The sequence below is a fragment of the Corylus avellana genome, chromosome 1 (assembly GCF_965113065.1).
Source record: "Corylus avellana chromosome 1, dhCorAvel1.hap1.2, whole genome shotgun sequence".
Taxonomy (NCBI): Eukaryota; Viridiplantae; Streptophyta; class Magnoliopsida; order Fagales; family Betulaceae; genus Corylus; species Corylus avellana.
Window position 1 is genome coordinate 44,572,915 of NC_142490.1, and position 10,617 is coordinate 44,583,531.

The following is a 10,617-nucleotide window of genomic DNA, read 5'->3' on the forward strand; positions in this document are numbered from 1 at the left end:
GTAATCGGGTCGTGTCTACCCAATTAGACCCGGTTATTTTAAACGGGTAAAACGGGTCGTGTCGGGTTACCCGGCTATTTTCGTGTCATAATCGTGTCAAACCCGATTACCCGTTTAGCTAAACGGGTCGGGTCTGGGTATAGGCTAATCGTGTAACGGGTATCCGCGGGTCGTAATCGGGTCGTGTCAGGTACCCATTTTGCCACCCATATGGATGAGAGACGGGGAACGTGAGTGGTGACTGATATACGACATATAATAATGTCTTAAACATGACACGTAGTTAACGGAAAAAATTTGGACCAAAAAGTCGAAGAATATAACGTACGACAAATTTTTAAGGAATCTTGCAAGAGCCGTGATACAGGTTACACGGCGTAAGGAAATTTTTTTTTTAATATTTTAATGCCAAAAAAAAAAAAAAAAATTTGCACGCGGCGTGTTTTCATTCACCCATCTTGCAATAGTGGTGGGAGGCCATAGCCCTGCATGCTGGTCCCCTCTAGGACGTACCGTCTTTGCCCGTGGCAACAATTTGGAAGATTAATTGCCGCAACAAATTAATTTTGATTATTTTTATTTTTTTAAAAATTTTTGAAATTAAGGGCAGAATTGTATTTTTATAAATTTTACAAGAGTATAAGAGATATTTCACATGTTAGCCGATGCAAAAGAAATTAAAAAGAGTTAAAATATGAGATGTTGAAATTGCAAATTTTTATAATTTGAGATTAACATTGTAAATTTGGAAGGTTTTTTCAAAAAGAATAATAGTTTAGGGGTCCTTAATTTATGAAGTTTCTCCTAATTATTATAAATAAGTCTAATAGAAAAAAAGATTTGAATAAAGGATTAGTGAAATTAAAATTAAGAAAAAATTACACAAAGAGTCGCCATCCATCCTAGACCACGTAAGGTGTTGTACACATCATGAACCATAAAGTATCAGAGATAAGGGGTGGACGAAGCTCCTGCCTAATTCTTTGGCATATAGAAGAGATTCCACATCATCACTTTACAGGCGGAAGGGTGCCCCTCCAAAAAATCAGAGTCCTTGTTTAGAAGAAAATATCCGAAGAAATGGTTTTCTGTTGTACTTGACAGAAAACCATTTCTTCAGATATTTTCTCCATTAATTGTGTGTGGAAGAAGCCAAACCATTTCTTCAGATATATCAGTTCCTATCGGTTCAGATTTACCGCAAGTAAGCCAGTCCCTCCAATGATATATGATCTATGTGAAGCACAGTTTTCTAAGTGGTGACGTATCCTCGAAATTCTTAACACCTCTCAGAAGGCGTGCTAAGTCACCACTCGAAAACATATTGCGGGTCAAATCGTCTCGATCTAAGAGTGAAACATATATAATTTTTATTTTATTTTATTTTAAGGAATCTTGCAATAGTGGTGTGAGGCCGGTATCCATGCCAGTCCCCTCTCAGACCGTCTCAGACAGCAACAAATTTTTTATTTTTATTTTTAATAATTTTTAAATTAAAGGCAAATTTATATTTTTATAAATTTTATTAGAGTATAAGAGATATTTTGTCTGTACGTAAAATCATAATAGTGGGGTGAAATTAAAAAGACCTAAAATATGAGATACCTATTGACATTACGAATTTTGATAATTTGAGATTAATATTGTAAAACCTTTGACATTTCGGATGGATAAGTAAAGTTCTCTCAAATTTTTATATACGGGTCATCTTACTGTACGTCCATAAAAACAACTCAACTTGTTTCAAAAAATAAAAATCAAAACGACTCAACTCAGTTTACTTATTTAACCGGTACATAGTTGATAATTGTTATCAGTAAGTCTAACAAATTAAAAAATAGATTTGAATAAAGGATTAGGGAAACTAAAATTATGAAAAATATGATTAAGAAAAATATAAAAACTCAAAATATGTCCATAAAAATTGTACATAATCACAAAGACTAGTCGTCATTCATGCACGTACACTGTACTACTGTAGTTTCACTACAAAAAAACTATCATTTTCTGATGTGGCTATAGTACACGATTTTTTGCCACGTCACTAATTACTGACATGGCATAAAATGCCACGTCAGCAAATATTTTCCTGACATAGAAAATTTGGCAGGTCAGTAATTAGTGACGTGGCAATACCAACACATCAATAAATTCTGACGTGTTAGATTTTGCCACGTCAATAAATCTTTTAGGATTTTAAAACTCCTGATAACTTAATTTTCTGACGTGGTAAACATTCCCACGTTAGAAATTTTTTTGACATGGGAGAAGAACCACATCAGAAATTTTTTTGACATAGCAATGTTTACCACGTCAATAAATTCTGACGTGGAAGAAGTACCACGTCAGAAAATTTTCTGATGTTAGTAGCACGTCAATGAATTTTGACGTGCTAAGCAGTAACACGTCAGTAAAAAAAAATTACTGACTCCAACGTTTCTAACCTTTAACATACGTCAGAAAGGCCACGTTAGAAAAGTTTTATGACGTGTCAGACATCATGACACGTCAGAAAACGCTAGTCAAGAAAAAATAGTTATTTTGTAGTGTCTGTAAACATCATGAGCCATGATAAAATATTAATTAACTACTTATATGGCTGATTATAAGTAGTTAATTAATGTAGTACGTTTTTAAATTATAAATGTTGTTATATAGTTTTGGAAAGTGATAAATTCTTAGAAAATAATATCGTACATTAATTTTTGAACTTAATGAAATCACATATAAGGAAAGGGTTAAATACTCTTTTGGCTCTTAGGGTTTCAACACTTTATTTGTTCTCCCTTGTGGTTTCATTTTTATCACATGAGATACTTACGGTTTTCATATAAACTAAGATGGTACCTCCGTTAAAATTCCGTCCAAATCTTAACGGAACGCCATGTCATCACCAATTAAATGTTGCCACGTATCATATAACTAATTTTTTTTTTTAAAAAAAAAAAAAAAAAAATTGGGGTGTTAGAGAAATCATAGTAAGCGCACTGCAAGTCTTGGCCCTCATTGATTCTGCTAGACACCATGAGGAGCACATGGTCATTGGTCAGGGAAGACAACCCGATTGTCAACTCTCGGAGGTAGTGATTTCTTGCCGAAAGAATCAAGAATCGAACTGCATGCTCGTCGACGAGGACAAAAGTGATAAGGTGGTGGAGGCTCTGACATTACAAAAATGATGTTCGTTTTTGACTAGGGGTTTTTGACGGGTCGTTTTTGACGTTTATCGACTGTTAAAAAGGTAGGTGTCAAAAAACTAGGGTTTTTTATGTGTCTACAGTGACACGTCAAAAAATTTTTGACGTGTCGAAAATGGCACGTCAAAAAACCATTTTTGACGTGTGAAAATGCCACGTCAAAAATGTTTTGACGTGCCATTTTGACACGTCAAAAATGTTTTTGACGTGGCAATTTTTGACGTGTCAATTTTGACACGTCAAAAATTTGTACATGTGGTTTTTGACGTGTCAGACAGTTTGACACGTCAAAAATGTTTTTTTTTTTTTTTAATAATTCCAATATTCCCGATATTCCATCCAATATTCCTGATATTTCAATTCCAATTACAATAATTTCAATATTCAAATATTTGTAATCCATAATCTACATCCATAATCCATAATCTACATCCATAATCTACCTATATAATCCATATTTCACATACATATCCAATATCTAATATATATATCCAACATCCAATATATATCCAACATCCAATATATATCCAACATCAATAATCCACCTATATAATCCATATTCCACATATATATCCAATATCCAACATCCAATAACCAACATCCAACATCCAATATATATCCAAAATCCAACATCCAATATATATCCAATATCCAACATCCAACATCCAACATCCAATATATATCCAAAATCCAACATCCAATATATATCCAAAATCCAACATATATATCATTAAACTAAATCTAATATCCAATATATATATCCAACACAACTTCATTAAACAAAATTCAATATCCAATCCACTTACATAATCCACAATCCAATCCATAATTCACAATCCAATCCACATACATAATACAATCCACCTACATAATCTACAATCCAATCTATACTACACATCCATAATACAATCCACCTACATAATCCACAATCCAATACATAATACACATCCATAATACAATCCACCTACATAATCCATAATCCACAATCCACATATATAATCTACTATCCATAATCTAATCTAATCCAATCCATAATCCACGTTCATCAGCAATTACAAGAATATATATATCCAACACAACTTCATTAAACAAGATAATATATCCAATATATATATCCAACACAACTTCATTAAACAAGATAATATATCCAGTATATATATCCAACACAACACAACTTCATTAGACAAAATTCAATTTCCAATATATATATCCAACACAATACAACACAACTTCATTAAACCAAATTCTATTTCCAATATATATATCCAACACAACACAACTTAATTAAACAAAATTCTATTTCCAATATATATATCCAACACAACACAACTTCATTAAACAAAATTCAATATCCAATATATATATCCAAGACAACACAATTTCATTAAACAAAATTCTATATCCTATATATATATCCAACACAACACAACTTCATTAATAAATTAATGTCCAATAATATATATCCAACACAACACAACTTCATTAATAATATGTATCCAATATCCAACAAACAAAATTTCAACACATATACTACATTTCAACACAACACATAACAAAACATATATATAGATCAAAAAAACGTTCTAACACAAGGCAAAACAAATATACAATAAAACATTTCTGGAGTATCTACTAGAAATAAGTTTCAATTAGTCTCAACAAGCATATAGTGAGATCTAACTATATACAAAACAGTAAACAATAATATGTATGTAGAACTTAACAAACAGTGATGACCAGCCCTATGGCGCTCTACTCAGCACAATCATCCTCCAACTCCTAATTTGCATTACCTGCGAATGAATTGTGAACCAATAATAATCAATACAAAAATTAAAATTTACTCTATAATATGATGCAAATATACGTATGTTTTAAAATGGACCGCTGTAACTAGGGGTTTGTAACAGTTATTCTAATAGTGAACAATTGTTAGAAAAAGAAAATAAAATATAGAATTACCTCTGGGGGGCGCAGACCCAGACGTCGATCCGAACATTGCCTCGAGCTGGCGGAAACGAGCCTCAAAAATTTCATCTTTCTCTGCTATCTGGGCTTTCTGTGCTTCAATCTGCCTCGCCATCTCATCCATTGCACTTTTTTGTGCTGCCCGCTCCTCTTCAAGTTCTCTAATTCTATCTGTCATCTGTGAGAACGAGGAGCTCCAAGAATTTTGAGACCGTGTCTGGGACGGTGTATAGTATGAATGTATGCTGCCCCGCACCGGCAGCACATTCGGACCCAGCTGGCGGACCCGGTTTATTTCCATGCGCCTGAGCATACGCGTCATTAGGTGTCCACCGTACCGTCCCTTCTGTCACGGTATCAGTATTTGCCGGGTCAGTGGGCATCAATTCCATCATCCTCTCCTGTACATTAAAAAACAAGTTAGTATCTCGTATAAGGAACGTTAATCATAAATAATTTATCAAAATATATATGCTTGAGTACTTACACATCTTTCTCTGACCACGTCATTCGGATAGCCACCTTCCTTGTATGTGTGAGTCTTGACGTAACTTTCCGCTCGAGTTGGAGGAGTGCCCCCCGCGGATATTGTCTGCATACAAAAAAAAATTAAGACGTGTTTTTGACTTAAACAACCGATTATATATATATATATATATATATATATATATATATATATATATATATATATATATATAAACATATATAAGTACCTCTTGATGTGTCACTCGAGCATAGCTCATCGACCCAGTGCAGTGAGGCGTCTTGTTTTTTGCTCGCAATTCTTTCATCTTGGCAGCATACTCCTACATGTATATAAGTCTTAAAATGTCAGGCCTAACCCAATTAGAATTAATGAAACTAAACATCTACAATTAATTCCACTAGCCAATTGCTCATTTTGTCTTCTTATTCAAATATATTCATGTTGTTTCAAAACACAACTTAGATCGGTCATTGTGATGGTTCATGGCTCAAATTTATCTTCCTTAATCAGAATAGTTTTTTTATTCCCTATTTTTTCCATGTTTTGTTTTTAGTTTGTAAGAAGTTGTTTTTTAGAAAATAATAACTTAAAATTAAGAAGCATGAATATTTTTCTTTTTCTTCCTACTTTTTCTTTAAAAATTAACTTCTATATATGTCATTCATAAAATGTTTTGAAGCTCGTAATTGCTGATAAACACTCCTGATGTACCTGATTTTTCGGGTCGCACCATCTCGCCAACAAGACATTCAAGTCCACTGGGTCGTATCTCCTAACGGCATCTTCACCCATTCTCGCCTTCACTGAGTCTAGAGTATCACCCGCTTGAATTTTTAATGATCGTTTTACAGAGTGTCTCCAACTCTTCAGCTTTGTGCCCATATCTTTGAAGGCGTCCCTTTTAATCGCCTCAATATTGTAGTCAGGCGGCATGTAGAACTGAGTCTGCATATATAAATTGAACAAATTAGGCGTATAATTGCACACTTTAATGTTTAAAATATTGAAATACATCTGCTAAAATATGAGGGAAAATGTAACCATACCATAAGGGTGTCCCATATATCTTCCTTCGCACGAGGATGTACATGCTCTCATTCATCCTGGAGCTTAACATAAGTCCCTACCCTTATGACGTTCTCGGCCTCCCTTCTGAATTTCATCCCGCTAAATCCTACGGGCTACCATGCTTTATTGTACTCGCAGACGATTTTTTGGCCAAGGGGGACCTCCCACTTCTTGTTCGATGGTGGGATGTCCACCACCTGAAATTGGGTGCTCCCGTCTCCCCTAGTACCTAACACATTAATAATTGCAAAATTTATTTATTTGAAATTTAATACTAACTACATAAATTTTATACATATTCAAACTGAGTTTTTTAAACATATATACTTATTGTCCGGAGTTGTCGATTGCCCAACACTTCTGGAGGATTTTCGGCCTCCGAGTCACCTGAGCCATCATCCGCATGCTCCCCATAGTATTGTGTCTCGCTATCATCTGGCTGCGATGGCTCACTGTATGGTATACCCCTGTTCAACTCATGGGGAAACATCATCTCTACCTCACCATGTCCACATACACCTAACTCGCTCATGGTAGGATATGGAGTACCAAGATCATAGGGAACCGGCTGAGACCCTTCCCCATGCTCAAGGAGTAAAGGTCTATACCCCTGGTCGTCTATCTGTGGGGTCCGTCGTCGTCTACTCTTCCCCCGCGTACTCATGTCAACCTGTAAAACATATAATATACTCAATTAATTATGTATATAATAGATAAAAAAGTCACCAATATAACCAATCAATGTAGAAAGAAATAACATTAAATACGTCAAAATAAATGTGAACGATATATATTATTAAAGTTTTAAATTTTTTTAAATCACATACGGATCTAAGTCTTGTTGGATGTAGTCAAGGTCATCCTGGGGATCCACTTCATTACTGCTGGTCAATAGGAGCGGCTCACACTCGTGGTAGCTGACACTTTCATCATCAGAACCTTCACCTTGTCCAACGTCGTATACGTTCCTAGGTTTAGTTCTTACAACACAAGCCCAATCAGGGTCCCTTTCATCTTGGACGTAAAAGACTTGGTCAACTTGTGACGTTAGCACATACGGCTCATCAGTAATTTCCTGGCCCCGGTGGACAAGGTTTTTGAAGCTGACAAGCAGTATGTCATACTCGTCTACTTTGTACCCCCTGTCCCTCGTGTTATCCGCCCAATCGCACTTGAACAAAACATACCTAGTCATGTCGAAGTACTCCACCTCAATTATTTCCGTCAACTTCCCATAGTACGTTTCACCATCAACTGTTGGCACGCACACCCCGCTATTCTGGGTCCTTTTTCCAGCATCGAATGCAATAGTGCGAAACAGCTTTCCATTAATCACATATCTGTTATATCTAGTCGCTGTGGCCTTCGGCCCTCTACAATGCATTACCAGTTTGTCACCTAATTCCTTCCTTTGTCGATCGTCCAATCGATCGACCTGTAAGCACATATGTAAAATTTGACCATAAGAAAGTTTTTTTAGTTGTTATGAATCAATAACTAAATATAATAGGTCGGTAACAGTTAAACGTCACGGTAGTCTTACGTAGTCACGGTACCAATCGGAGAATAGCGCATGATGTTGGGTTTCAAACTGATCCTCCGTCGTTCGCCCCCTACTGCATGAACGCCTAAGTGTATCCATGTGCACCCTAGAATACAACGTTTCAATTATATTATAATTCACAACTAAGGGTTCAAGGTGATATTGAACTTGTATACACTACTAACACGACTTACGTCCGTAGTTGAAGGAACTCATCCGAGTTAAAAATAATGTATCAGTGAATTTGTGTCAATGTGACACGGTTGAGGATAACTCGTGTTCCCGCCCCCTTTGAACCATCTGAATTTCTTACAGTCCTATTGTGAAATGTTGGTGCGTGGTCTAGATACCTTGAGCAGAACGCAACCAACTCCGTTGCTATGTAGCCCTCCGCAATGCATCCCTCAGGAGCCGCTTTATTGCGGACATTAGATTTGAACACCCCAAGGTTTCTACATATGATCATAATTCATTCATTATAGTTAGTGACGATTTCATATAAAATAATAAATATGAATATTAGTAAAGCTATTTTACCTCTCTGCCGGATACATCTACCTATATTGTACCGGTCCACCAAGTCGGCATTCACGGACAAGATGCACGACCAAGTGAACCATCACAGTAAAAAAGCTTGGGGGAAAGACCCTTTCCATCTGGCACAAAGTAATATAAATGTCACCCTCTAATCGGTCCATATCATCTCGTGTCAATGACGTTGAACATATGCCCTTGAAGAATGCAGAAATCCCGACAAGTGGTCTTACCACGTTTCCTGGCAATGATCCACGCAATGCAATAGGGAGAAGTTGTTGCATAATTACGTGACTATCATGGCTCTTCAACCCGAATATCGTACAATCACTAAGTCGTACACATCGAGAAATATTGGAGGCATATCCGTCCGGCACCCTTACATTTCGAAGCACTTTCAAAAACTGAGTTTTCTATTCCTTAGACATCGTGTGACAAGCTGCGGGCATATATGTTTTACCATCCTCGCCTATGTACGGATGAAGTGTATGTCTCAACCCCATTTCTTGCAAGTCTGTGCGGGCTTGGATGTTGTCCTTTGTTTTCTTTAGAATGTCTAGTATTGTACCAAGAATGTTGTCCATCACATTTTTCTCAATGTGCATGACATCAAGATTGTGCCGCAATGGATTATCTTTCCAATACGGCAACCTAAAGAAAACACTTTTCTTCCTCCACAATACGTTAGCAATATCGCCTTCTCTTTCTGTCGCCCCACTCTTCTTCCGTTTCTTGTCTTTTTTCTTCTTATCCGCCCTTGCCTTACCGGCATTCTCATCTCCATATGCCATATCTTGTAATTGTCTAAGAATTTCATCTCCACTTGGCACATCTGGGGCACATTCAAATTCTTGTTTGCCGTCAAATGTTATTCTATTTCTCCTCCACGGATGATCAATAGGCAAGTATCGCCTGTGCCCCATATAACAAAATTTCCTGCCGTGTTTTAACCGCCTGGACCTCGTCGAGTATATACAGCAAGGACATGCCTTCTCACCCCTGTTAGGCCACCCAGACAAATCTGCGTATGCCAGAAAGTCATTAATTGTCCACATCAACTGGGCTCGTAGCACGAAATTCTTTTTTTTGGACACGTCAAATGTGCGTACACCTACAGTCCATAATTCTTGTAACTCCTCAATTAAGGGTTGTAGGTAGACATCTAGATCCATTCCAGGTGACTTTGGGCCCGGGATTATTAGCGATAGTATAAATGAAGTTTGTTTCATAGACGTCCAAGGAGGCAAGTTGTACGGTACAAGCATTACAGGCCAAGTGTTGTGGGATGTGCTCATGTTTCCGAATGGATTAAATCCATCCGAGGTTAGTCCAAGCCTGACGTTCCTGCTGTCCGCCGAGAAGTCTGGATGCAAATTATCAAATGCCCTCCACGCTTCACCATCGGCCGGATGCCTCAATACACCGTCCTTACTCCGGCCTTCTGTATGCCACCTCATGTAAGGAGCAGTATGCTCTGACATAAACAATCTCTGTAGTCTTGGTATAAGTGGAAACCACCGCAACACCTTCATCGGGCGTTTCTTACTCGATGATATGGGTTGCCCATCCTCATCCAACTGAATTTCATCCTTCCACTTAGATACTCCACAAACAGCACATGTATCCAAATCCTTATTGTTCTTCCAAAATATCATATAATTATTAGGACACGCTGGGATCTTCTCATACCCGAGGCCCATGTCCCTTAGAAACTTTTTTGCCTCATATGTATTAACCGGCAAAGCTTCATCACTAGGAGGCAACAACTGATTGATGAACTCAAGAAAAGATGAAAATATTGCGTTACTAAGTCCGCCAAC